This window comes from Vulpes vulpes, chromosome 11, assembly GCF_048418805.1.
Source record: "Vulpes vulpes isolate BD-2025 chromosome 11, VulVul3, whole genome shotgun sequence".
NCBI classification, from domain to species: domain Eukaryota; kingdom Metazoa; phylum Chordata; class Mammalia; order Carnivora; family Canidae; genus Vulpes; species Vulpes vulpes.
Window position 1 is genome coordinate 42,551,080 of NC_132790.1, and position 8,240 is coordinate 42,559,319.

An 8,240-nucleotide genomic window follows, 5' to 3' on the forward strand; every position below is an offset into this window, starting at 1 on the left:
GAGCAGCTCCCCCAAGTGCTAACACCTGAGAATCAGCACAGCAGGCCCCTCCCCCAGAAGACCAGCGACACGGACCAGTTCCAGGGGAAGTCAAGGGCCTTAAAGTACACAGAATCGGAAGATACGCCCCCGTGGTTTTTTTTTTGTTTGTTTTTGTTTTTGTTTTTTTTGTTTTGTTTTGTGCTTTTTTTTTTCTCTCTTTCTTCTTGATTTCTGATTGCTTCCCCCACCCCCCCTTTTTTTTTATTTTCTCCTTTCTTTCTTTTTCTTTCTTTTTCTTCTCTTCCCCCCCCCTTTTTTTTCTTCTTTCTCTTTTTTTCTTTTTCTCTTTTCTTTCCTTCTCTCTCTTTTTCTCCTTTTCCCAATACAACTTGTTTTTGGCCACTCTGCACTGAGCAAAATGACTAGAAGGAAAACCTCACCTCAAAAAAAAGAATCAGAAACAGCCCACTCTCCCACAGAGTTACAAAATATGGATTACAATTCAATGTCAGAAAGCCAATTCAGAAGCACTATTTTACAGCTACTGGTGGCTCTAGAAAAAACCATAAAGGACTCGAGAGACTTCATGACTGCAGAATTTAGATCCAATCAGGCAGAAATTAAAAATCAATTAAATGAGATGCAATCCAAGCTAGAAGTCCTAACGACGAGGGTTAACGAGGTGGAAGAACGAGTGAGTGACATAGAAGACAAGTTGATGGCAAAGAGGGAAACTGAGGACAAAAGAGACAAGCAACTAAAAGATCATGAGGATAGATTAAGGGAAATAAATGACAGCCTGAGGAAGAAAAACCTACGTTTAATTGGGGTTCCTGAGGGCGCGGAAAGGGCCAGAGGGCCAGAATATGTATTTGAACAAATCCTAGCTGAAAACTTTCCGAATCTGGGAAGGGAAACAGGCATTCAGATCCAGGAAATAGAGAGATTCCCCCCCTAAAATCAACAAAAACTGTTCAACACCTCGACATTTAATAGTGAAGCTTGCAAATTCCAAAGATAAGGAGAAGATCCTTAAAGCAGCAAGAGAAAAAAAGTCCCTGACTTTTATGGGGAGGAATATTAGGGTAACAGCAGACCTCTCCACAGAGACCTGGCAGGCCAGAAAGGGCTGGCAGGATATATTCAGGGTCCTAAATGAAAAGAACATGCAACCAAGAATACTTTATCCAGCAAGGCTTTCATTCAGAATGGAAGGAGAGATAAAGAACTTCCAAGACAGGCAGGAACTGAAAGAATATGTAACCTCCAAACCAGCTCTGCAAGAAATTTTAAGGGGGACTCTTAAAATTCCCCTTTAAGAAGAAGTTCAGTGGAACAATCCACAAAAACAAGGACTGAATAGATATGATGACACTAAACTCATATCTATCAATAGTAACTCTGAACGTGAACGGGCTTAATGACCCCATCAAAGGGCGCAGGGTTTCAGACTGGATAAAAAAGCAGGACCCATCTATTTGCTGTCTACAAGAGACTCATTTTAGACAGAAGGACACCTACAACCTGAAAATAAAAGGTTGGAGAACCATTTACCATTCAAATGGTCCTCAAAAGAAAGCAGGGGTTGCCATCCTTATATCAGATAAATTAAAATTTACCCCAAAGACTATAGTGAGAGATGAAGAGGGACACTATCTCATACTCAAAGGATCTATCCAACAAGAGGACTTAACAATCCTCAATATATATGCCCCGAATGTGGGAGCTGCCAAATATTTAAACCAATTAATAACCAAACTCAAGAAATACCTTGATAATAATACACTTATACTTGGTGACTTCAATTTAGCTCTTTCTACCCTGGATAGGTCTTCTAAGCACAACATCTCCAAAGAAACGAGAGCTTTAAATGATACACTGGACCAGATGGATTTCACAGATATCTACAGAACTTTACATCCAAACTCAACTGAATACACATTCTTCTCAAGTGCACATGGAACTTTCTCCAGAATAGACCACATACTGGGTCACAAATCGGGTCTGAACCGATACCAAAAGATCGGGATAGTCCCCTGTATATTCTCAGACCATAATGCCTTGAAATTAGAACTTAATCACAACAAGAAGTATGGAAGGACCACAAACACGTGGAGGTTAAGGACCATCCTGCTAAAAGATGAAAAGGTCAACCAGGAAATTAAGGAAGAATTAAAAAGATTCATGGAAACTAATGAGAATGAAGATACAACCGTTCAAAATCTTTGGGATGCAGCAAAAGCAGTCCTGAGGGGGAAATACATCACAATACAAGCATCCATTCAAAAACTGGAAAGATCTCAAATTCAAAAGCTCACCTTACACATAAAGGAACTAGAGAAAAAGCAATAAATAGACCCCACCCCCAGCAGAAGAAGACAGTTAATTAAAATTCGAGCAGAACTCAATGATATCGAGACCAAAAGAACTGTGGAACAGATCAACAGAACCAGGAGTTGGTTCTTTGAAAGAATTAATAAGATAGATAAACCATTAGCCAACCTTAAAAAGAAGAGAGAGAAGACTCAAATTAATAAAATCATGAATGAGAAAGGGGACATCACTACCAACACCAAGGAAATACAAACGATTTTAAAAACATATTATGAACAGCTGTACGCCAATAAATTAGGCAATCTAGAAGAAATGGACGCATTCCTGGAAAGCCACGAACTACCAAAACTGGAGCAGGAAGAAATAGAAAACCTGAACAGGCCAATAACCAGGGAGGAAATTGAAGCAGTCATCAAAAACCTCCCGAGACACAAGAGTCCAGGGCCAGATGGCTTCCCAGGGGAATTCTATCAAACGTTTAAAGAAGAAATCATACCTATTCTACTAAAGCTGTTTGGAAAGATAGAAAGAGATGGAGTACTTCCAAATTCGTTCTATGAGGCCAGCATCACCTTAATTCCGAAACCAGACAAAGACCCCACCAAAAAGGAGAATTACAGACCAATATCCCTGATGAACATGGATGCAAAAATTCTCAACAAGATACTAGCCAATAGGATCCAACAACACATCAAGAAAATTATTCACCATGACCAAGTAGGATTTATCCCTGGGACACAAGGCTGGTTCAACACTCGTAAAACCATTAATGTGATTCATCATATCAGCAAGAGAAAAACCAAGAACCATATGATACTCTCATTAGATGCAGAGAAAGCATTTGACAAAATACAGCATCCATTCCTGATCAAAACCCTTCAGAGTATTGGGATAGAGGGAACTTTCCTTGACATCTTAAAAGCCATTTACGAAAAGCCCACAGCAAATATCATTCTCAATGGGGAAGCACTGGGAGCCTTTCCCCTAAGATCAGGAACAAGACAGGGATGTCCACTCTCACCACTGCTGTTCAACATAGTTCTGGAAGTCCTCGCCTCAGCAATCAGACAACAAAAAGACATTAAAGGCATTCAAATTGGCAAAGAAGAAGTCAAACTCTCCCTCTTCGCCGATGACATGATACTCTACATAGAAAACCCAAAAGCCTCCACCCCAAGATTGCTAGAACTCATACAGCAATTTGGTAGCGTGGCAGGATACAAAATCAATGCCCAGAAATCAATGGCATTTCTATACACGAACAATGAGACTGAAGAAAGAGAAATTAAGGAGTCAATCCCATTTACAATTGCACCCAAAAGCATAAGATACCTAGGAATAAACCTAACCAAAGAGGTAAAAGATCTATACCCTAAAAACTATAGAACACTTCTGAAAGAAATTGAGGAAGACACAAAGAGATGGAAAAATATTCCATGCTCATGGATTGGCAGAATTAATATTGTAAAAATGTCAATGTTACCCAGGGCAATTTATACGTTTAATGCAATCCCTATCAAAATACCATGGACTTTCTTCAGAGAGTTAGAACAAATTATTTTAAGATTTGTGTGGAATCAGAAAAGACCCCGAATAGCCAGGGGAATTCTAAAAAAGAAAACCATAGCTGGGGGCATCACAATGCCAGATTTCAGGTTGTACTACAAAGCTGTGGTCATCAAGACAGTGTGGTACTGGCACAAAAACAGACACATAGATCAATGGAACAGAATAGAGAACCCAGAAGTGGACCCTGAAATGTACGGTCATCTAATATTCGATAAAGGAGGAAAGACTATCCATTGGAAGAAAGACAGTCTCTTCAATAAATGGTGCTGGGAAAATTGGACATCCACATGCAGAAGAATGAAACTGGACCACTCTCTTTCACCATACACAAAGATAAACTCAAAATGGATGAGAGATCTAAATGTGAGACAAGATTCCATCAAAATCCTAGAGGAGAACACAGGCAACACCCTTTTTGAACTTGGCCACAGTAACTTCTTGCAAGATACATCCACAAAGGCAAAAGAAACAAAAGCAAAAATGAACTATTGGGACTTCATCAAGATAAGAAGCTTTTGCACAGCAAAGGATACAGTCAAGAAAACTAAAAGACAACCTACAGAATGGGAGAAGATATTTGCAAATGACATATCAGATAAAGGGCTAGTTTCCAAAATCTATAAAGAACTTATTCAACTCCACACCAAAGAAACAAACAATCCAATCATGAAATGGGCAAAAGACATGAAGAGAAATCTCACAGAGGAAGACATGGACATGGCCAACAAGCACATGAGAAAATGCTCTGCATCACTTGCCATCAGGGAAATACAAATCAAAACCACAATGAGATCCCACCTCACACCAGTGAGAATGGGGAAAATTAACAAGGCAGGAAACAACAAATGTTGGAGAGGATGCGGAGAAAAGGGAACCCTCTTACACTGTTGGTGGGAATGTGAACTGGTGCAGCCACTCTGGAAAACTGTGTGGAGGTTCCTCAAAGAGTTAAAAATAGACCTGCCCTATGACCCAGCAATTGCACTGTTGGGGATTTACCCCAAAGATTCAGATGCAATGAAACGTCGGGACACCTGCACCCCGATGTTTCTATCAGCAATGGCCACAATAGCCAAACTGTGGAAGGAGCCTCGGTGTCCATTGAAAGATGAATGGATAAAGAAGATGTGGTCTATGTATACAATGGAATATTACTCAGCAATTAGAAACGACAAATACCCACCATTTGCTTCAACGTGGATGGAACTGGAGGGTAATATGCTGAGTGAAATAAGTCAATCGGAGAAGGACAAACAGTGTATGTTCTCATTCATTTGGGGAATATGAATAATAGTGAAAGGGAATATAAAGGAAGGGAAAAGAAATGTTGGGAAATATCAGGAAGGGAGACAGAACATAAAGACTCCTAACTCGGGGAAACGAACTAGGGGTGGTGGAAGGGGAGGAGGGCGGGTGTTGGAGGGGAATGGGTGATGGGCACTGAGGTGGACACTTGACGGGATGAGCACTGGGTGTTTTTCTGTATGTTGGTAAATTGAACACCAATAAAAGTTAATTAAAAAAAAATAAATTTCTAAAGAAATTTTCCATTCTGTAATCTACTGAAGGATAACAAGAACTATAATAACAAGTTTATTGAGTAGTAGCTACATTCTAGGCGACATGATAAACTAAAGTAGCAATGCTGGGGAATCAGCATGATTATTTCCATTTGCAGCTAAAGAAATCCAGAGCAGTTAACAAAGTCCCACACCAGGCTTAAACTGTGGCATGTTTGATTCCAAAGCTAATTCTTTTTATTCTTCATGGAGTTAATATTTTATGTTAGGTAAAAAGAGAAAGAGATAAAGAAGTTGAGCATTTGAGTGAAGTCTAGTACCAGTGTCATTTATCTGGAGAAAGTGAAAATAAAAAAACTGACAATGTATCCTGTAAATACAACAATTATTTTGGTAAACTTAGAAGGATACTCCCTTCACCCAAATTCCTATCCTAAGATATTTTTTATGGCAAACTACTCAAGGCATTCCACTAAATCAGGAGGAAGACAAGCTTGTTATCACTGTTATTCAATTTTATTCTAGAAGTTTTAGAGTCTAAAAAAAAAAAAAAAAGAAGTTTTAGAGTCTAAGAATATTTCAAAGATTAAATAAATACGTATCAGACAAGTGTCAATGTAATTATTAGTTGCAAACCTGTGCTTTCATAGCACTGGAAGCTATGAAATTCCAGTGAAAAACAGCTAGCTCCAGTGAAAGATTTTACACATTTATCCAGAAGATGTGCTTTAACAATATTAACCACTGGAAATCTCTAACTGGGGATTATGAGGGAGTGTTAGTTTCCTCTTTTTCTTGTGCTGCAGATGATATTGTAGGGATGAGAGAGGGGCCAAAATAATTATCTTGAGAAATTACCTTTCTCAGTGGTAACTACCTTCATGCTACTGAGTGCCAATCTTGTTTGTGGAAAGGGAATGTAGGGATTAAGGGCAGACAGTCTTAGAAGGGAGGCCCAGGAACTTCCCTTGTCCGGACTGAAGGTGAAATTGGCCATTTTGTGGTCAATGGCCTGAGAAACAGGGGGTCTTTTAGATCCAGAAGAAGCCCCAGGGTGAGAAAGCCCATCCTAGCTCAGAGGTCTGTAATTGTTTGACCACCTGAAGGAAGGTCTGCTAGGGGAGCTGAAGCACAGAGGAACCATATTTAGTGTGATGATATAATTTATTGACAATAAGCACACCCGATGTCAACTCAGACTTTCTGGGTCAACCAGCACACGTGCTCTCTTGTGAATGCACTTTGGGCCAGGGCCAAGGACTGGGGTATGCTGGCTGAGGCCGACTGCCACTGCAATGGTGGCTTCTTGTTACGGTCCCAGCTGACATTGTGGGGTATGATTCTGGGTGACCTTAGGAGTCTCAGCTTCTCTCTCATGGAGATACTGTTTGCTAATACTTGGCTTGCTCTAAGACTTGGAGACTGGAGCTTGGGCTCCATACAGAAGGAAAAACTGTATCTCTCTCTCTCTCTCTCTCTCTCTCTCTCACACACACACACACACACACACACACACACACACACATATATATATTTGTGCACATATATGCACTTACTTGAGGAGATATACTTACCTGTATTTTTAAACTTTCATCTGAGAACATATGCCATTTCTATAATAATAGTACCCTGAGTTTCCCTGGGCCACACTAGTCTATGAGTACCACCAATAAGGCCACCTTGTCATTAATTGCCAATTTTCCATGGCTCATTTTCCCACATGGTATGATTTCCTGGCCCTTGAGAATGATCAAGAGGTGTCACATGCTTAACAAACTCCATTACCTGAGCTATGTGTCAGGAGACAGCAACTTCACGGAGGCTCCACCAAGCAGAGCATACTCAGTATACCTTTGATACACTGGGGATCAAAGCTGGGCAGCATTAGAAACTGGTAACTGGGTTACAGTGGATTCCTGTTGTTAACAGGTATAGGAGGGAAACCTTACTTTTTAACTATATGCCCTTTTGAAATTTTGCTTAGGTTCTCATAACCTTCTTTCAGAGATAGAAAAAATTTAAAAATTTAAAGAGCTGTGTAGGAACCAGCTAGAATGGCTCTCTGATTTCTATGCAACATTGTTTTGTTGTTGTTGCTTTTTTAAAGATTTTATTTATTTGTTCATGAGAGACACAGAGAGAAGACATAGGCAGAGGGAAAAGCAGGCTCCCTAAGGGGAGCCTGATGTGGGACTCGATCCCAGGACCCTGGGATCACGACCTGTGCCAAAGGTAAACTCTCAACCACTGAACTACTCAGGCATCCCAGTTTCTATGTAACATTGTGACAGGAAAAAACTAAGCAGGCCTGCCTGTGTATCAGCCTGTTTCAGACAGCCCTTTTATTTTACTCCTCTGGCTTGCTCTGCTCAGGATCAAGGCAAGTCTTTAGGGACCTGGGGACAGAGTCCTATGCCCACCATTTGCTCTAATTCCTACTGACCTCTGATGGTTAAGACTCTGTACTGTGATGACCAAACTCAGTCTACCTGGCTTCTCAGTCTTGGGCCCTAAAAAAAGACTACTTTGGGTTACCCAGAAGCTCATGAGATGTTCCCAAGATAATTGAACCACCAATGGGAAAAGTAAAATAGAGTCTAAAAAAAGAAAGTTTTTTTTAAAAAAGAAGATAAATGCACTGAAAAAAAAAAGGCCAATTGGAACCGAAAATTGTTTCTAACACCCTGTAAGAGACACCTGGGTGGCTCAGTGGTTGAGCATCCATCTTCAGCTCAGGGGGTGATCCCGGGGTCCTGGGACTGAGTCTCACATCAGGCTCCCCGGAGGGAGCCTGCTTCTCCCTCTGCCTGTGTCTCTACCTCTCTCTGTGTGTCT